This window comes from Euprymna scolopes, chromosome 23 (assembly GCF_053919585.1).
Source record: "Euprymna scolopes isolate OS-2025 chromosome 23, ASM5391958v1, whole genome shotgun sequence".
Lineage (NCBI taxonomy): Eukaryota > Metazoa > Mollusca > Cephalopoda > Sepiida > Sepiolidae > Euprymna > Euprymna scolopes.
In genome coordinates this window covers 59,892,995-59,915,523 of record NC_136504.1, presented here as the reverse complement: position 1 = coordinate 59,915,523, position 22,529 = coordinate 59,892,995, and the positions used below count along the sequence as shown (strand labels likewise).

Below are 22,529 nucleotides of genomic sequence, written 5' to 3'. Positions count from 1 at the left end.
CTTTCGATTATGAAAAAGTCTTCAACTGTTTTGTTTTTCAGAAGACCATATTAATTCTCTCCGTGTTTACTGATGTGTTTTTAACCATTCAACGGAACTGGTGTAAGAACATAAATATGAATGAAAAATCGATATATATTTGACTTTGGAACATTCACTACCGATATATATCACAGACACACATCTGTTCTTATGGATTTGCAATAGATTTCATTAAATTTAATCTTTCATAGATTTTACCTCCTTATTCAGTGGATTTTTACCATATCCTTCAAACTTTTTTTCCTTTAATTATTATGAAACTTTATAAACTTTCACAAACTGTTAAAAACTTATGTAACTATGATACAATTCATTTTTTTTTAGTTTCTGTTAATGGACAAATTTGCAAAATTTATTGTATGTTTTGCAAATCTCTTTCCTCTGAGAAGGGTTGGATTTTTCGAAAATCCGCGGAACAAGGTTTTTCTAGTTTATCTTTACACTTTGTCGAATAATTCTGTATATCTTCTATACGGGTTTTTAATTTATTTATTTTTATTTTTATTTTTGTTTTTTGAGACTTTGAATTAATTTTCAAGAAATATTTTTTATTATATATATATATATATATATATATATATATATATATATATATATATATATATATATATATATATATATATACTAAATGAATACTCGTGCTAGGAAAGGTAAGATTTATTTCCGGGCAAAACAATTTTGCCCCAGTTTTATATCCGCTGACAAATATAAAAATCAATGTACTACAATAATAACAAAGGCTTAAGAGTTTATCTTATTTTACCCATAGATCAGATGGTTATCCCTTTTTCATACTAAACGTGATACAATCGCCCCGACAAAATTAGCAAACAACACGTCGAGTCAAGGGTCAGCGCGAAATTCCTATAATCTATATATATAAAAGCGAAAATGTATGTATGTATGTATGTGTATATTTGTGTGTGTGTATATGTGTATTGGGGTGGAGAGGGCTCCCGTAAGCCGTGGTGAAGGCAACCTTTCTAGGAGAAGCAAATCTCTGATTTAAAAAAACACCTGCTAATTTTGGTTTATAAACGTCAACTTAACACACTTATCTTCCCGTGGTCGAGATGGTTAGGTCGCAGGGGTTTTTTCCCCATTTCCTTTCCACCTCCGCGTCAAACGTTCTGGGTTGAAGCCTACCTCTATACTAAAACTATTTTTTCTTTTACACCTCCAAACAACCGGCCAACGGTTTTTTTAACAGGGTTGTTTTAATCTACCCCCCCCCACCAACACACACCTCCAAACACCCGGGCAACGCCGGGTACCCCCGCTAGTAGTTGTATAAATCTATAAAAAAAGATTATAAAGTTTCTTTCAATTGGCGCTAATGTTATCTGTTTACGAGCTTTCTTCATTTTACACTCATTGTTTATGGCTACTGACATGCCAATATGTGACATTAATGATTATGTTTTACAGCAAGATGTAGCGCAAGGCCGGAAAGTGGGCAAAACCATTTACCCACAAATGGAATTCTAGTCGGATAAAAAAAAATAGCCTTGAACGAACCTGTCGGCATTCTCTGGTAGACGGGTTGCGGATAATCAGCAATAAACTAATCCCGATTGTCGAAAGAGAATGTAAGGCCTGGGGGCCATATCTTACTCCAAAAGTTTTGATCAGAACAGTCCCTATGTTGTCTCAGTAATTGCAAAGTCTTAATACTACTGGTAAAGAATAAAGCTGCTCGACAACGTTTCGACTTTAATGGGGGACATTTTAAGAAGAGCGACTAATGCAAATCCCCTTAAGTAAAGACAAAAATAACAGAAAATATTTATGATGCACGTAACCGTGACAAAAAGAAAAATATCGTACATCAAAAATCGCGTAAACCGATCAAATAGTTTTATTTTTTTATATAAAAATCATTTTAAGCGATTAATGGGAATTCGTAGGCGTCGGGATGATGCACAAGTCATGTTTTAGACTCTATTTCTGAGGAGCTGCTTTGAGGTAGAGTAAACTAGTGATGGATTTCAGTTTTTCAAATGCCTGCCTTCCTATGTTAAGAACAGCTTCTAAAATCTCGCAAAAGTTTGAATTATTTAAAATTATCTTTTGTTCTTGGCGTCGAGAGATCGCCGATCGTCATTTATCCATGAACTTAGTTTTATTTTAAGAGAAAATCAATCTGATCGATTTACGAGATTTTGGGAGTATGGTGTTTTTTCTATCACGGGTACGTACGTGTATCATAAGTTTTTTTCCTGGTGATGGACTTGGATCCAATCACGTAATGAGTCTTATTAGTTTATACTCGATCATTGTTAGTACGGTACTTGGGTTCGTCAATTTCTGTCTTGACCTAGCTCTTACTGGTTTCTAGTTTGTACGAAGTTTGTACTAGTTTGAAAAAGTACGCTACTCAGAATTTGAATGAAATGAAGCGTGATTAATGTATTTACGTATTGCTTTCTCAATGAGAAAAAAAATTAGAAATTATTTTTAAGACAAATAATAATTTGCCGAAAACCCATTGTTTATAAAAGTTCAATTAGTTAAAAAAAAAACAACAATATTTATGTTGTATTAATTTCTTTAAATTTATAAAATGTTTATATAATTAAAAATACCACTAGATGTATATCTCAATCATTTACAGCGTAAAAACCTTAATCTCCACCCCACGTTTTTTTTTTGTCAAGCAATTTCACATTTCCATGCATATACTAACAAACTAAAAAAAAAACTTGTTAATATTACATAGATGCAAAAGTTTTTGCAGGCTTGTACAATGGGGTATTTTTAAAACATTGCAATTTATTTTATGCATAATGTATACTTTAGCATTTAAATTTTAACATATCACTATTATTCATATTTTTGTACAATATGGAAATGATCTTTTTTAGGCACAGAAAGTCTTCCATCATTATGGGTCCTGGATATGACCTTAAACTATATCCGATGGTGAGGCCCTAGCTTGCGGGCTTTGGGAAATGTGGAACCACGCTTTAATTGCCATTGTTCCCAGGTCCACTCTGACCCGGAGTGGTAGTACCTGTTAGGGTCCCAACTATAGGTTAAATAGAAACCGACTTGAAAAAAATATATGTATATATATTCTATTAAAAATCACTGGATTAGGCATCAAATAACCTGAAAAGGGTTGATATGCCGTAAAACAAAAACAACCAACCAATCCATCATTATAATGCTCATCATCACACAACACTATTGACTAAATATATAGGAGAATTTCGTTGGGAAATCTTGCCTCATCTTGCATATTTTTCTAACCTAGTCTCCCTCGGATTTTCAATTATTTCGAGGATTACAAAACTATTTAGATGGCCATCACGAGATGAGATTGAACATAGCAGTAGAGCAACGAAACTTGGCACAGTTATTAGTCTTTCTCTACATAGGAACAACCCAGAGTTATGCATTTCTCCCATCGTTTGATGCAGCTCTGGAGACAGTTTTTGTAGAACACCCCAGGTTGGTCCTCCAACCATGACGTGACTTCAGAAATGAAGGCTGTATCATCTGGGAAACACTTTCCTTTCAAAAACAACTTCATGGCTGGGAAGAGGTGAAACTCAAAGGGTGCAAGGTCAAGAGAGTATGGAGGATGGGGAAGAATTTCATAATCACACGCTCGTGCTTCTGATCTGGCGACATGCGAGTTGTGGACCGGAGCGTTGTCCTGCAGGAGGAGGGTACCTTTGCTGATCTTGCCCCGCTTCTTGATTTTGATAGCTTCCCTTAATTTCCTCACAAGTGAAGCATATTTGGCTCCTGTAATTTGCCAGGAAATCTGTCATCACTACTCCGTCCTGGTCCCAGAAGACTGTGAGCATGACCTTGCCAGCGGAGGGCTGCACCTTTACCTTCTTTGGAGGTGGTGAGTCCAAGTGCTTCCACTGCATTGACTGGGTTTTGGTCTCTGGATCATAGGGATGGACCCATGTTTCATCCTATGTAATCAATCTTTTGAAAAACTTTGACTCCTCTTCTTGGCACATCTCCAAATTCATCCTCGGGCACTCGACGCGTTCTCGCTTCTGGAATGGTGTGAGCAACCTGGGAATCCATCTGGCAGACACCTTATGCATATGCAAATGGTCATGAATGATAGTTTCCAGAGACCCTGTACTAATCTTGACATCTTGGGCTATTTGGCGAATAGTAATGCGCCGATCTTCCAAAATAGCAGCCTCAACTTGATGGACAGATGCCTCATCAATGGCAGAAGGAGGGCGACCAGGTCTGGGAGCTGTTTCCACAGACTTCTGGCCATGTTTGAATTCACGATGCCAGCGTTTTACAAGGTCATATAAGTTTCTTTCATTTCATCAAAAGTCTCCTGTGGTGTGCGTTCTGTCAAATACAAAAAACCGGATCACTGCTCGACATTCAACAGGCTCCGTTTCACACCTGACTCAGTTCAAACACCTGTAAAGTAGAAACCACAAGTAGTTCAGACCTGTAATTTGCCACCTAACCCGTAGAGATATAAATCATTGCACATGAAAAATTTCAGCTAGATCAGACAACTGGAAGTTGGTCAGGGGCATTACTTATTGCACGCCCCTCGTAGATTTATATTTCACACAAAACATAAAGAATTCTACAAGCGAGGTATTTATAACCGCGTTGAAAAGTGGGATCAGGTTATGGAGGGCAAATATCGTTATTATTTTGAAAAAAAAATTTTCAAAACAGTTTTTAAATTTCAAGATAAAATTTTAACTCTGCAAAATTTTGCACCGACATAATAATATATAGAGAAATGACCTAGGGCGAGGATTGATACCCTCTCACATTCCATAATGAAGAGGTAATCCTTGGGAGGGTGCAACTCGCATGAATATCCACTAAATAAGCAGGCTCGATAAATGTAAGTATACTTATGACAATGTATATGGTGTGTCTGTAACGAAAATTATGTCGCAAATTCTCAAAGATATAACACCACGAATAAAAAATTAATTTTGAACGTTCACCTTTGTCACAATTGTTAAAAACCATGCGAAAATCGTTATTTCTGTAAATGTTGTCCGTTCTTTAAATATCAAAGTTAAATATCCACAAATGTAAAATATAATTTTGTTTTTCTTCGTGTGTCTTTGGAGTATATGGTTATGCGACATCTTCCCACCTTTTACAGTCCTTTGCATTATTGCTGTATTCTGCAAGAGCTTTCAAACTGCATCGGTTGTGCACTAGAAGGCAGACAATGCAGTGTTGCATCGTATGATGCACATCTCTTTCCATATTCGCAGTTGGTTGTGTCAGTTTTGTAACTTCATTTGATGATAGCAACTACTAATCGCCCCATTCCTGTTCTCGGGTGGTCGAGTGTTTTCTACTGGAGCCAGGAAAAACCTCGGGAAGTAGAAAGGAGTGCATGTGGGGATCCAGTGGCAAGTGTTGTCAAATGATGAGTTTAGTTTTTAGCTTTTATGGCATGTATTGTCTTCCTCTGGAGTCTGAGTGACAAGTCTCCCCAAACTTCCAGTATTCCCCCACTTCTCTCGATAACCATAGCAGAGGAACCTGCGTCATCGCAACAGCCGTCCACCATTGAACCCTCGTTAGCAACGACCATTGGTCTTCACTGGAACTTATTATTATTATTATTATTATTATTATTATTATTATTGTCGGCGGCAACTCACAGGGAGCTTTAACACAGGTGATCAAAGATATCTTCTTGAAAACAACCTCTCGGGTTAAAATGGCTAAAATTGACACTTTTGTGCTTATTAAAAAAATTGCTGCCTTGAATTTTTATAAAACTTTCTAAAAAGTTCAAACTAACTGATTTCTATATAACTAGCATTTCAGCCCGGCGTTGCCCGGGTGTTTGGAGGTGTTGTTGAGCAAAAAAAAAAAAAAAAAAAGTGGTAGTAGAAAAGCAGGCTCGAACCCGTACCGCGAAAGAGGAAAAAAACAGGGGAAAAACCTGTCGTCTTTACTGCTACGACCACCGCCAAACTGAAAGTGGTGTAGGTTTAAATTAAGGCTAGACAATCGAAAAGAGGAGATGACTTTCGAAAATATCAGCGAAAAAAACGACCCTCTCTCTGTAGAAAAGTGCCCAGTTGAGGGTGAAGAAATTATTGTTTTTGCCAATTTTCGGTATTTGTCGTCTGAAGGGTCCAACTTTAAAACGATACTGATCTTGTGAAAATTCGTCGCCTCTGTCGAAAGTTTTAGGCAGACATGCAAATATACATACATAGATTTATATATTGATAGCTCAAATTTTTGACCCAAACCGATTAAAAGCTTGCCCTATTTCTGAATATCCTTTATGCAAAATTTCAAATGTTTAGACCAGAAATTATCTGAGTAATTTGGTAGAGACCGAAGAAGTCAATTATTTTTAAACTTTGACCACTATTATGACCAACATTTATTGTTTTGGGCTCAAATCAAGTTAGATCCATGTCCAAGGAACCTATATCTAAAATTTCAAGTGTTTATACCCAAAATTGTGGGAGAAGTTTGGTAGAGTTCTCAAAGGTTTAATCGTTGAACTTTGACTACTTAGCAGCCAAATTTATGGCCGAAAACACATTACGAAGATTTTCCCAAATCTCAGTACTCTGTATATCAAATTTCGAGTCTGTAGACTGAAAATTGACAGTTATTGCGTAGGAAAATGTACACAGACACACAGACACACAGACACTTTCACTTTTATATATATATATATATATATATATATATATATATATATATATATATATATATATATAGAGAGAGAGAGAGAGAGAGAGAGAGAGAGAGAGATTTTGTCTGTCTATACTTCGCGATAACTCTTGGATGTACTCTAGGGGTTCTGTTAGGGCTAATTAAACACTTCATTTTTGGGACTATTTTACCATATTTGTCCAAAATGTTCTGTTTGTCTATTTAGCAGTTGTGCATGGTGCTAAACTCAAATTTACATATGTAAGGCCTTGGGGATTTGGGGGCTAAATGGAGTGGGGGCAAATGATGGACTTAGTCATTTCTTTTTTTCTTTTTTCTTTTTTTTTTTTTTGCATGGTGCAGAACTCAAATTTACATATGTTAAGGCCTAATACTGCATCATTTGGTCATTTTTACCAGGATTTGACGTCCCCCGGGGACTTTCGGAGCTAAATGGGAGGGGTGGGTAAATGCTGAACTTAGTCATTTTTTATGCATCGTTTACTGTGCACTCACGGGGGACCATACATGCTTCACTTGTTGTGGTTGTTATTGTTGTCATTATTATTATTATTATTATTATTATTATTATTATTATTATTATTATTGCCATGGCCTTCTTATTAGGTGCCGTAAATACAGCGAAAGGTGTGATGCCTGAAGCCGATGACATGTTGAAACGTTATTGCAATCGTTTAACCTGGGTAAAGATTAAGACTAAGCCCCAGAAAAGCTGGGGCCTATCATTAGTTTTGGACTTTCTGGCGACCCACTTCAACATGAGAGATGAGGTTTTTCTTTAATGCTGTTTGTTAACAAAAATCGCTAATGGTGCAAAGCGTAACAGCCCCGCCTTCATCACCGAAACAGTTGGCGATTGATAACCGGGCACCACACGTGTTTTCACACGTTGTATGGAAGAAAACAAATGTTAAAATCGTTGCACTACTTATCTATTACGTAAGTCTATACGATTACAATGTTCTCAGCTGGTGCAAATAAACACGAAATTTAGAAATAGGTCATAATGACAATGATAAACATTAAACATTTCACCAATGTTTTTTTTTTCTTTTTATTATCAAACAAGTTTGGTATTTATTTTTCTCGCGCCGTCATTTAAAACACGAAATCAATTGTGTACAATTCATTTGAGTTTATGTGTAGTGGGCGAAGTGGTTGACTAACTTTTGAGAAAAACGGTTTCTTTTAAAATTCCGTATAATATCCGATCTAATTCAGAAACTTTCTCTTTTCGAGAGATAATTCTATTTACTAGCTAAAGAACTTTCTATAATGGAGCTGATAAAATAAATGTCCCCATAGTCGAAGCCCCAATGACTCTTGTGCTTTGGTAAGTAGCTATTCCAACCATACGGTATAATCACTTTGACACACCGGTTTTCGTTAGATCACCGAAGTTAAGTGACGTTGAGCCTGGTCAGCGCCCGATGGGTGACCATTTAAGAATATCGTGCGCTCTATGTAGGGGGACATCGACACTTCTAACCACTTTTACATCCCACCTGGCCTCCAACTTTCTTGACCATGTTCTGTCGCTGAATCAGACTAATTGGGACGAAAGAGTGAGGCTGGATCTGCGCAAACCAGCTTCCTTCTAAACAAACTCCCAGGATGATCAGATGGTCTTGGTAGACAGATGAACTTTATATATATATATATATATATATATATATATATATATATATATATATATAAGCTGTGTGTGTGTGTGTGTATGTGTCTGGACGAATAGGCTCTTATATGGTTGACTATTTTAAAAAACTGATTACATATAATGATAGAAGATGTATCGAGACACAGGAATGGGTATGTTTGATCTGGTGGCAGAACAGTCTTTCATAAAAATTGTGGGGTCTGCGTTCAGGCCTGGTCCAAAAAGTATGGAAATAAAAAAATTTTAAATTAAAAAAAAACGTTTACAAGTGTTTTTGATATAGATGTACATAAGAACACTTTGATAAGTATGTTTTAACTTAAATAAGGATGGTATAATAAAATTGTGGGGTCTGCGTTCGCGCCTGGCCTCCATAGAATGGAAATATGCACACATTTAATAAAAAATTTTCATATCTATCTGCGTAAGTATACTTTGATAATTATGTTTCAGTTTGAAGAAATATGGTATAATAAAATTATGGGGTGTTCGTTCGCGCCTGACCTCCATAGAATGGAAATATGTCACAAAGTTTAACAAGTTTTTTTTTAATACAGATCCACAGAATATTGTGATAATGTTTCAGTGTAAGCAGGTATGGTATAATAAATTATGGGGTTTATCTATTTTATTTTTACTTTCATGATATTTTGCTTTGGTTTTGATACCCCCAAATTCAAAGCTATCTCTTTACAACCCTTCCTTTTCATAACCTATCATACTTTCATAAATCAGAGTCCATTTTCTGTAGACTGTTTTTGAACCCAGTCAACGACGGGTACTTTTGCTAGTATATATATATATATATATATATATATATATATATATATATATATATATATATATATGTGTGTGTGTGTGTGTGTGTGTGTGTGTATATGTGTGTATATGTGTATGTATGTATATATATGTGTGTGTGTATATATGTGTGTGTGTGTGTAAGTCAAACACCTTTTAAGAAAAGGATGGTAAATATAAACTAAAAGACAGTCAACTAATTATTATTCAATTATAATTATCAAACACCTTTAAGAATATTTTTAGGATGGTCACCGACTGGGAAGTATTAACTAAGAGGCAGTCAACTAGTGTTTATGCAACGTTCAGGAATGCCGTCGTTCGAACACTCTGGGCTGTCTAATGCCTGCGCCCAAATTAAGCGTTTATTAGTTATTAATTTATTTCATTCGTGTGGCAATTGTTTGGTGGCCCGGCTGTAGAGGCTTAGCAAATGGAAGAAAAGGTTGGTTTGGTGGCTGGGTTCGAATCTCCTGACCGGCAGGAATTGTCATCCTGTACTGATGATTTCGTAAGCATGAAACACTAGTATCTGTATGTATAAAAAATAATTTATATATATATATATATATATATATATCGACCAAGCTGTTGTACACACATTTGGGCAATGAAGTAAACTACGTCAGGTTTGCAAATGATTCGTTTTGTAGACTAATCAACCAAATTCAGAGCTCTATATAAATAGGCGTATTTTACCTATCCACTCCGTTAGTTCGGCGTTTAGCCTGTCATTCAGTTTTAGTGTTTTCTGTTGTAAGTTTGATTCCAGTTGCGACAACCGGTGTTTGTTGAAAGCAATAGCTTTTGATCAGTTCGTCTGTTGAAGTTTAAGCCAATTTAAGAAATAATCAATCTTTGACTTTCTGTACGTTCTGTTAACTATCCCGTGCACTTATCTTCCCGGTAAATATTTTATTAGAATAAAACTCATTATACATATCTAATCCCAAAATAAAAAAATGCTGGTAAACCTTTTGCTGAATTAAAAATGTATGATACAAAACGCAGTGTATATCGTCAACAGATTTGGTCAATTATCTATTTTAAAGTTTAATTTAATTGAAATTGTTTTATACTAAACTTGATCATACAGCAACGTAAAATTACTACGTATAATGACGTATTTTCTAAAGAAAATAAGTGCAATTCATTCTATACGTTAAAAAGTAACTTGCTGTTAATGAGTTATTACATAGAAAAATGCGAGCATGAAAAGTAATATGGTTAAGCTTAAACTTAGAAAAGGAAAAAGATTGGTTGTTAAAATTGGAAAATAAAAAGACATTATAGTAAAAAAATATGATAAATTTATAACTTAAAATATTGCAGCATTAAGAGTTTATATATATTGCTAAATTGAATTTAAAAAATTCTTAATGCTGCAATATTTTAAGTTATAAATTTATCATATTTTTACAATAATATCTTGTCCTTTTCTTTTCCAGTCTTAACAACTAGCCTTTTTCCTTTTCTAAGTTTAATCTGAAGCATATTACGTTTCATGCTCGCATCTTTCTATGTAATCCATGATTTTTCCAGATTTTGCTTTGAAGTAATATTTTCTTTTTTGTGTTCAATATCATACGCATTGTCAGCAATCACTAAAAATTACCAACTTCTTATATTGATTTAAAAAAATTCAAATAAAAGACGTAATTAAGTAAATAAACAGAAAGAAGGGATAAAAAAAGAAACAAAATTAACGGGTGACGTTGTAAGCGAAAGATTATCAGCCCTAGCACGGCAAAGAGTTATCTCTATATATATAACCCCCAAAAGATGGTATGCGCACAACATTCCCGCTATGATTTATGAAGGTGTCAACGAAGAAAAAGTTACTACGATAACCAACAGCCAATCAGAAGAAACCATCTCTCACTTTCTTTGCTCATTCTGAGGACTTTTGAACCGAAGTAATTTATTATAACCTTTTTTTTTTTTTTAATGAACGAAAATTTACAATTTTTATTTCAATATAGCTGAGAGGGTGACTTATGAACTGTAAAAATTGTCTGAAATTTGGTCGCAAAATGAGTGAGTGGTGAAGCGTGAAAGTTCTAAATAAGTAAAACTGACACTTAACTATATATTAAAACATGGTATTGTTTGAATGATAAAATCGAGCTTAAGTATTTAGGTTGAAAATAGATATCTGCCACGACGGAGAACATGTGGTTCTTAATGTTTTTGTTGCTATGAACAAACGTTATTCATGAACTGCATTTTATTTTCGAGGTGCATTTGGTCGGATAAATACCGTCGAGCACTATCTAATAGGCTCGAACAGATAGCATTTTTTTTTTTTTCAAATTGCGACCACATTAAGAATGTTGGTTTATCCGATCAGGTTTGATCTACACAAATGAAGGCAGTTTATTATATACCGACTCGTCTTGTGATGCGAGCACACTAGTTTTTTTTTTAAGCTCTTTAAATGGAGAACTTATTCGTATAAGGAACACATTACGACAATTAGAGAAATCTGAGGCATATGTAAAGTATTTACTCGGCATGTATGCTATCGCAGTGTTCCTGTGCCCCAATGCTATAGCTGTTTTAAGGCGAACAGATTTCTGCGTCTAATCGCTTCAAGATCTGTTAGAAAAAGAAAAAACAGAATACTCTTTTTGACTCGCAACCTTTGTTTATCCACTGAGGTAATCTTTTAACTTCTTAGATATCAGTCATTCCTATTTATATTCTGAGGCTTATGATTTATCATTTTTTTTTTTTTTTTTTTTGCGTTCATCAAGTTAGGAATAATTAACAGTTTAGCAAACGATAATACGCGTTTCATGCTTCAATATATATATATATATATATATATATATATATATATATATATATATATATATATATGAAATCTCAAAAGGAAATTTATACATAAAATATGGCGGTATTTCAATATGCAATGTGGGCCCAACTCTTTTCCTGATCTACATTAATGATCTTCCAAATCACATCCTTACATCATTTGTAGACATTTATGCTGACGACACTACCATTTATGGTAGCACATCTAAGTCAGTAAACGACCAAGTTCTCTCCAATTCTCTCTCCTCTGATCTTGAGCACGTAGTACAATGGGGAAAGGAGTGGCTGGTTACTTTTAATGCATCTAAAACCAAGCTTCTCTCTTTACATCATCAACATTCTAATCCACATTTGGCATCAATTGAAATGAATGGCCTTCGTCTTCAGGAGGCCTCAAGTTTTGACAAGCTTCTGGGCTTGACCATTACTCCTGATCTTAAATGGAACACGTACATCAAATCTGTTGCCAAGGCCGCTGGAAAAATGGTGGGATCTTTCTATCGATCCGGTAAATATCTCACTGCTGATGCTATTCTCTATCTATATAAGAGCCAGGTACGTCCAAGGATGGAATACTGTTGCCACATCTGGGCAGGAGCTGCTAGAAAGGACTTGTCCTGCCTTGATAGAGTTCAAAATAGACTTCGTAGCCTCGTAGGAGATGTCCTTTTCTCCTCCTTGCAACCTCTATCTCACAGAAGAGATGTTGCGAGTTTGTCTCTGATGTATCGTTATTTTCATGGAAAGTGTTCGACTGAGCTTCAATCTATGGTCCCCCTCGCCAAACTTTCACAAGAAACACTCGTCTAGCTGTAAACACTATCAATAATTCCCCCCACTCTTTATCTGTGCCTAAACCTAAACGTAGATTCCATGAACAAAGCTTCTTTCTTAGAACTGCACGCCTGTGGAATTGCCTTCCGTTTTCCTGCTTTCCGGCTGACTACAATATGGTTGTGTTCAAGTCTAAAGTAAATAAGTTCTTGATGAGCCGTTCCATATAAGTTATCAAATTTACCAAATTTTCATTACTAATGATTACTATATTGTCCAATTTCTACTGTACACTCTTTGACCCTTATCCTTGAGTGGCCTCTTGGCCTTGATAATGTGGTGATGCCTATGTAAAAAAAAAAGAAAAGAGTCAGGGGAAACGGATGATTTTGAACGCTCCTTGCTCTCCTTAAACAAGGAAGGGATAGGCATTAAAGAAGGTAGATTTTAAACCTGCTTAAGATGCAGTTTAGTTTGTTGTTATTTGTTTATTTTTTACGTTAAATTTTGTTTTAGTTATTGATTTTGAATTGCTTTTCTTTCAAAGCATCCGTTTCCCTCACCCTGTATATTTCAGCGAATGTAACCATCAACAATAGATGACTGAAGCATTAGGACTATTTGTACGAAAGACAGATGCTTTTTGTTTTTCAAGCGACTTTAATTATAAGTTATTGATAAGCTCGCAAATATTAACAAACTATTATGTTTAGGCATTTGTACACTTATGTGCTGCATGAAATACAATTAAAAACAAAAAATTACTTTCAATCTGTATTTGAACTGGAGAGATTAATGAGTGCTAATATTAATATACTAAGACAAACCTTCTTTGTCCTCTAACAATTATAAAAAAACTTTTTTACATCTACCGATTGCCATGCATCCTACTTGAGATCAACATTCAAACTCGTTAACTTCTAGTTGAAGTTGAATTTCTAGTTAGTCTTCATTCCATTAAGTTCATACTTACTCTAGCTTTATGTAGAAAATAGAGTTTCTGAAATTTTTTAAACACCCGCATCTAATTATTACTTCAGCGTAACCTATTTAATTCTATATTTTACTTTCTACGCCCATTTGCCCATTATCCCTGATGTGGTACTATTACTTGAGATTTGTTTTCATTGAAGGTTTTTATACGGGCGTATTTTATATTTTCTATCAACAGAGCTAACCAAATACATTTTAACGTGAACAGAAAGGAGACCAGAGACGATTGAGAACTTTTAAAGTTTATTTTTGCGAAATAGATATTTAACACATGAGAAAAGGAGACTAGTGTTCTCTTAACTAATAAATTAACTATCTTATTAAATATAAATAGGCGGACATCGCGAACATTTCGCTCTTGGCGATTATCAAAGTTCTCCTTTCAATTATTTTTAACCTTATACTTAACCTTCAGGTTTCTCTTCCTGATAGTTTTTGAAGAATTTGTTTATTTCCAAAACTTCGTGTCACTTCGAACTGTATTTCAGTTCGGCCCTTATCAAAATTAACACTAACTAGTTTACTCGTTATGCGACATAACGCCAACCATTATACACACCGTCAAAAATGACTAAACAAATGTATATTCTCTACCACTATTCGTACTTCTATTCATATTTTTATATAAAATAACTTCTCAGTAGGTGAAACAAAAAAACTTCTCAAACTGGAAAATTTATCAAAACGTGTCAATCCACATAGAAAGAGGGAAAATTAATTATGAACATATTGAACAGTTCTTTCCGAATTAATTTCAGTGACTGTGTGTTCCTAACTTGCTGTTTACTTTCTCTCTTCCTCTAAACATTTGAAATGGTTTCGTTCAGCATTTATTTTTTTTTTACTTAACTTCTGCGGTGATAAGATGTATATTTATATAGATACAAATAAATACACATTGGCCTTTATTATAGAGTAGATTACTATTTTTTCTTTTAAATTGTGTAAGAAAAATAGCTTATTTGGAGCCTCCGTAAACATACGGATCATTTTCACAGAAGCAGCTATGTATAAATCGCAAATGATAAATATGTTTATGTTGGTGACAAGGAGAAGAACAAAAAATGAACAATGATTCTCCTTATCTTTTGACAAATATTCAGTTTATATTTATCACAGTCGTACTGGCCTTCACATAGTTGAAAAACTATACATTTGTATACCTTTTTCTGTCGTTTGGTCGTGAGATTATGTAAAATGGGTCGCAAGTACAAATTGTTTAGTTATGAACAATTCAACCTTGACAGACACTTAGACAATAAATTACATCTAATTAAGATATTAAGCTAATTTACTGTGAAAAATCTTCTTTTTTTTTTTCATTAGTAAAAATTAGGGTAGTTTTCGTCGAATCGTTCCCGTTAACCAGTGAGTAACGTGTAGCCATATTGCGAATTTTATTCGACAATACATAAGGGGAATAACTTCAACTTCATGTCAACAAGGGAAATAACCCTGACTCACTCCTCTGTATCTTCCTTAATTAATTTGCTTATCTCCCATGATATCTGGTCGGTTATTATTATCGATCGTATCGTTTCTCCAAACTACCTATATTTTGTTTCAGAATTTTTGTGTCGAAGTATGATAATCCCTATTATTTGGATTATCCAGACTACTGTTCTCATCTTCAGTGTTAATTTCAGAACGTTTTGGACGATGTAACATCATGCGTATTTTGTTGAACTCGGGGATCTTTCTGTTGAACACGGGAATCTATCTATCGAACTTGAAAATACTCATTGAGCCTAAATTTTATTTACTTGTTTGCATGTACGATACAAATTGGTAAAAAAATACTTTTTCTTCCCTAAGACATGATTTTAAGTAAATAAAATTGAGTAGATACTTTAAGATATTAATTGAAATTGTTGATATTTGCAAGTTATTTAATGGCGAATACAATCATTTCGTTATATTTAAAGTTTTTCTCATTTTGGAATATTTATTCGACTTAGCTTGTTATTCCGAGTTTAGATTCAAGTCATACTCGGGGCTATTTCTATTTAAACCATAGACGGATTACTGAGAGGTACTACCTCTCCGAATCCAAATAGAACAGGGAATAATGACACGTTTTTCAAGATCAAACCTAGAGATATCCAAGTACCTGCGATATTGACCAAAGAAAACTTCAAGATCAGCTGTCTTTGTTGTCGGCCATGTTTGCATTTAACCTTCGACGCGTTTGCCATGAATTCGATGCCATGGCATGAACTGAACACTAGTTTAACCTGACAACGTAAAACTGAACACTAGTTTAACCTGATAACGGAAAACTGAACACTAGTTTAACCTGACAACGTAAAACTGAACACTAGTTTAACCTGATAACGGAAAACTGAACACTAGTTTAACCTGACAACGTAAAACTGAACACTAGTTTAATCTGATAACGGAAAACTGAACACTAGTTTAACCTGACAACGTAAAACTGAACACAAGTTTAACCTGATAACGGAAAACTGAACACTAGTTTAACCTGACAAAAGAAAACTGAACACTAGTTTAACCTAACAACGTAAAACTGGACACTAGTTTAACCTGACAACGTAAAACGTGACTAAGCAACGCAAATTTATAAAAGGCTACCCTTTTTTCATTTAATCTTCTAATTTTGGTAACCAGCAGTCATTTAGATCTAACTCTAATATATAATAATAATTTTTATAGAAATAATTAATATTTACAGTAAAACTTTAAAATTATTTTAAAATATAATTATTTGATTTAATGATTTAGTTTCATTATTCAGTTTTTTTTTTTCGACAAATGAACTTTCTTCCTTTTCATTACATTTATTATATTTTATCTATATAATTATAAAACTCAAATGACCTTGTAACGATGTATGTAACCCACTTTCCGGTTTACGACATCCGGTTGCGTATGCGCGCATGACCTGCGCACTGAAATATTAACGTTATTATTTCGAAATTATTATTTAACATGGGAAGAGCGGGGTTTAAAATAAAAAAAAAACTAAAGAACAATTAGGACGCTGAAATATTAACGTTATTATTTCAAATTTATTATTTAACATGGGAAGAGTGGGGTTTAAAATAACTTAAACGTAATACAGAAATGAACGATGTAAAAGAAAGCAGATATATCAAAATTTTAATTTAACTATAATAAGTATTATGGTATCCGTTCAGTGCACATTTACCTATAAGTATGGCCAACCACTTATAATTCAGTAACTGTAATTTTTTTTTCAAAAATAATAAACAGAACGACTCATAGAAATCTATCTATATTCTTTTTTCATTTTAATATAGTTTCATAGAAATGTTTCTGCTATGTCAAAAAAAAAACTATCTTCTTTACGTCACAAGTGTCACGTTCATACATGAATTCCATACCTAATATGACATACTGACCCAACGGGTCACGGGTAGTCTAGTTTATTATAATTGAAAACGTCATTTTTGGGATGATGCCAAGTAAGCATTTATTCATTTTATTCATTTAATTCATTACATCATACTTTTTTACTTTTTCTTTCAGAATTAATTATTTCTGTAAATAAACATATTTAATTAATTTTTTTACAAATATTACATTTATAGCAAAAAAAAAATCTTAAAATAGACACATACCAATGAAACTAATGTTTTCAGATATTATGTGCTGGCCTACATTTTCGGTCTGTCTTCAGATTAATCTACATTGTTTAGTGCGGGCCACTTTCAAAACAGGAAGTCATTTGTGTTTGTACATATTATCTCACACCATCTTTTGTGTTTGGACAATAAACATTTTATATCAATGGAAACCAAACTTGAAGTTTCTTTTATTTTTCTTGTAAAATGTTTTATTGCCAAAAATAAAAATGTCTGCGTTAGCTAGCACCATACTAATTTAAGGAAGATTGCCATAAAGATTAATTTTTATAACTTAGTAAGAAAACAAGTATTTTTATGAGATAATACATTAAAACATTCTAGATGTACCTACTTAGTATTGTCCGGAAGTATTTTGTTGAATTTGTATTGATTATTAGCTATTATGTTTTTTTTTTTTTTGTTTTTTGTGTTATTTTTTTTTGTTTTTTTTTTATAAAAAAAGATTTCGGTATCGTTTGATCATAAATGTTGCCTGTGAAAGTTACGTGAGGAGTTTTAACTAAAAATTATCAGATAGCGTATTATCAGACATGGCAATCGGTGTGCGAGGAGGTTTCTTGTAATTGTTAAAGGAAAGAAGCTTGATCTTTGCAGCAGTAAATGCTACCATCCATTTATGTTCCAATTCCACTACACACTGAAGATCAATTCTGTAAGGGTTTAGCCATTGCCTTGGATATGCGTAACATTCGTTTTTGGTAAGATGCTAAAATAAAGTACATCGAAGGCACACTAGACTGAGATAGAAGCATAATATATGTATTAAATAAATATAGCAAATGTCTTGCAAAACTTATGTTATATTTTGTGGCAGGAACTAGAATAAACCATGTAACATTTGTGCATTTCTCGCCAATATGGACGCCTTTCTTAATTGCGTCAGATACGCATGAAGTGAAGATCTTTGAATGTCGAATAATTAGCGATCAGATTAAAAAGGAGGGAACAACGTTTTCCAGAATCTTCTGTCACAAAGTGTAGATTTACTCCTCCTCAAACACAATTGCATAGACTCTTACTCTTTCCAATCATGAGTTGTCTGCCCTTGGGAAATGACAAGTAGCGTTATTTTTGTGTGTATAAAAAGAGCTACAAAGTCCTTTTCACGACTTCGACACACTATGAGGTAGCTTTAATAAACATCTCGTTAACATGTGAACGTACGCCTGTTGGCGAGATGTTTATCAATTCTGGTACGTAAGGCTTTTCTCTTCTTGCATATCTGCGTACACCTTTCTACCCAGACTTTGGAATGTGCATTCTTATGTACTCAATTTTATAGAAAACGTTAAGCACTTTCTTACAGACGCATAATTCTGGACATAATTTTTTTCTTTATACACATACGCACGCTTAGTTCTACTCGCACTGATTCTGTACACGTTCTAATACAGTTTATTTCATAGCAAACCAATATTTTTATATTATTTATGAGTTGTTTGGTTTGTCTTTCATGTGACATGCTTGCATGTTGAACATAAACTGGTACATAAAACATAATCATACATCCGAAAACAGCTTACAAAGGATTTTTATGTCTGTTGATTAATCAGTTCTTTACCAATCAAATATTACTATTTGGGAATTCAAGGGAGCTAATTTATCTTCATCTAATATATAAAAGGAAAAATGTGTGTGCATGTGTGTGTGTGTGTTTGTATGTTTACCAAAAACTTTCGACACACACGACGGATCCTCACGAAATTGGTATCGTTTTAAAGCTCCGTCTCCTGGACGACAAATATCGAAAATTTGGCCAAAAACATTAATTCCTTCATCCTCAGCATGGTCGTTTTTTACAAGGAGAGATCACTTTTTTTCATCGATATTTTCGCAAGTCATCGTCTCCTTTCGATTGCCGACCCTTAATTCTAACGCTCGCGACTTCCGATTGCGCGATGGACGCATCAGCTATTACACAAGGTTCACCTTTTTCCCCTTCGCGTTACAGGTTCTAGCCTGCCTGCCTACTACCACTTTTTTTAAACACCTCACTTCCTCCTTATTACACTACCTCTCCACACCTAGGCAACGTCTGGTGCTCCCGCTAGTAATAAAGGGGGATAATTACATGGTAAAGAGAGGAGGTAATCTTTTTTATAAATGAGCAATGTAATCGTCTTTCATTATTAACAAGATTAAAATGAATAAATAAATTATGAATAAACTCGATTGAATTTTGTATCTAATTTTCTAATTTATTTTAATATCGCCTTTTTATTCTTTTAAATATTCAGTTAATAGAATATTGTTTTGTTTTTCTTTACTCTTTTTCACAGCACACAAGGCATATTGCTACTGTGACGTAAGTGGTTACTATTTTATGCTTGACAGGAGACTGTGGGGAGTTGAGCAGCGAGGTGCCTATTCACTGTACATTTAAACTTTTACATAATTAGTAGAGTTAGTGAAGCAGGAAATTGGAAGGGAATTCAAAAGTCTAGCAGCCCGAGGGAAGAAGCTCTTAGAGTAGAAGACTTCCCGGCATCTATGAAATTCAACAGTGAAGAGGGGGATTTTATTGCTTGTCGGGTTAGTCGGGAGTATGTACGTCCAGGGGGCACAAATGGTGTTAGTTTATCAGAGCACATCCCATAAAAGTAATTGTAAAACAAGCAGGAGTGCAACATTGCGGCAATAGGACAGAATTTAGAGTTTAGTGGATAGTCCAGGACCTATTAGATGTGAGACTCTTTTGTTGACCCTGTCAAAGAGTGGGAGACTAGTGCTAGATGTACCAGCGCAGATGTGGTAACAATACTTTATGTATAGACGAATTGTGACCTTGTAATTAGCAAACTTACAAAGACACGAGTAGCACTCACACGAAAAGTGGTCACACAATATATCTATCTATCTATCTATCTATTTATCTATCTATCTGTAAAAGTGAACGTGTTTGTGTGTGTGTCTGTCTGTGTGTTTGTGTACATTTCCCTACGCAATAACTCTGTCAATTTTTAGTCTACAGACTCGAAATTTGATATACAGGGTACTGAGATTTGGGAAAATCGATGTGATTGGTTTTCGGCCAGAAATTTGGCTGTTAAGGGGTCAAGGTTCAACGATTTGACCTTTGAGAACTCTACCAAACTCCTCCGACAATTTTGGGTCTAAACACTTGAAATTTTAGATATAGGTTCCTTGGACATGAATCTAACTTAATAACTTGCATTTAGCCCAAAACAATAAATGTTAAGGAGCAATAATAGGAGTTAAAGTTTTTTTTAAAAATTGACCTCTGCGGTCTCTACTCAGCCAAATTTCTGGCCTAAACATTTGAAATTTTACATAAAGAGTATCCAGAGGTAAGAAAAGCTTTTTAATCGGTCTGGGTCGAAAATTTGAGCTACTAATATATAAATATATGTATGTATGTATATTTGCATGTCTGCCTAAAACTTTCGCCAGAGGCGACAAATTTTCACATGATCAGTATCATTTTTAAGCTCGACCTTTCAGGCGACAAATACCGAGGAATTGGCTAAAAACATTAATTTCTTCACCCTCAACTGCCCACTTTTCTACATTTTTCGCCGATATTTTCGAAAGTCATCCCCTCTTTTCGATTGTCTAGCCTTAATTTAAACTTACGTCACTTCCAGTTTGGCGGTGGTTGTAACAGCAAAGACGTCAGTTTTTTCCCCGTTCTTTTCCTTCTTTGTGGTACGGGTTCGAGCCTGCTTTCCTATTACCATTTTTTTTTTTTTTGCTCAACACACACCTCCAAACATCCGGGCAACGCCGGGCACCAATACTAGTATATCTATGGTTGGTTGGTTGTTTTTGTTTTACGGCATATCAACCTTTTTCAGGTTATTTAATGCCGAATCTACTTATTTTGAGGAACGATTTTTAATGAAGTATATTTGTTTTTTTTTAGTCGGATTCTATTTAACCTATAGTTGGGACCCTAACAGGTACTACCACTCCGGGTCAGAGTGGACCTGGGAGCAATGGCAATGAAAGGGTGGTTCCACACTCCCCGAGGCCTACAAGGTGGAGCCTCACCATCGGATATAGTTTTAGGTCATATCCAGGACCTAGTATATCTATAAAAGTGAACATATCTGTCTGTGTGAGTCTGTGTACATTTCCCCACCAAATACCTTTGTCAATTTTCGGTCTAGAGACTCGAGTTTTGGCATAAGGTGTATTGAGATTTGGGAAAATCTTTTTTATCGGTTTTCGGCCAGAAAGTTGGCTGTTAAGGCGTCAAGGTTCACGATTTGCCCTTTGAAAACTCTACCAAACTAAACACTAGAAAATTTTAATGTAGGTTTCTTGGACATGGATCAAACTTTTTAATTTAATTTGAGCCACAAAAAAGTAAATGTTAAGAGGTCAAAATAGGGATCAAAGTTTTAAAAAAATGCCTCTGCGGTATCTACCAAATTACTGAGCAAAGTTTTGGTCTAAACATTTGAAATTTTACGTAAAGGATATTCAGAGATAGGGCAAGCTTTTTAATCGGTTTGGGTCGAAAATGTGAGCTGTCAAGTGGTCAAAGTTTAAAAGGTTTGACCGTTGCGGTGTCTAGCAAACTACTCAGCCAATTTTGTGTCTAAACATTTGAAATTTATACATAACGTGCGGCAAGTATTTTAATCAGTTTTGGGACGAAAATTTGGCAGCCAAAAGGTCAAAATTGAAAGAGTTGACCTTTGCAGATTCTACCATATTCTTCCGCCAATTTTGGGTCTAAAGACTTGAAATTTTAGATGTAGGTAACTTGGCATGGATAAAAATTATTTTGATTTGAGACCAAAATAATATACGTTACGAGGTCAAAATTGGGGTCAAACTTAAAAAATTTGACTTCTGCGATCTCTACGAAATTACTCAGACAATTTTGGTCTAAACATTTAAAATCTTACATAAAGTGTATTCACACGTAGGGCAAGTTATGAACAGTACATAAGACCCGAGCAATGCCGGGTTGAACTGCTAGTATCATTAAATGTAACAATTCAAATCAAGAAATGTTAATAAAATTCAACGCGTGACTATATTAAACTTAACCATGCTTTTTTTTTTTTTTTTTTTTAAGGAAATGGCGTAGCATGGCCTAAATAATAAATAATAAAGATAAAATAATGCAAGGGGGTTGTTCTCTCATTATTTCGCCATACACATGTAGT

The 22,529-nt window shown here is 34.5% G+C and overlaps 1 protein-coding gene across 2 annotated transcripts in view; it reads left to right on the top strand.

Moving 5' to 3' along the window:
• LOC145245936 (peptidoglycan recognition protein 1-like) overlaps positions 1 to 22,529 on the top strand; it is a 49,892-nt gene that overhangs the window by 4,176 nt on the left and 23,187 nt on the right. The window contains exon 1 of one of the 2 annotated variants that reach the window (XM_080107695.1): positions 22,366 to 22,529. This exon is cut by the window's right edge and continues 101 nt beyond it. The exons of the other annotated variant lie outside the window; for it this stretch is intronic. The gene's annotated coding sequence lies outside the window, so the exon portion shown is untranslated. Of the gene's footprint in view, positions 1 to 22,365 lie in introns of those variants that run through there. 2 annotated transcript variants of the gene reach the window in all.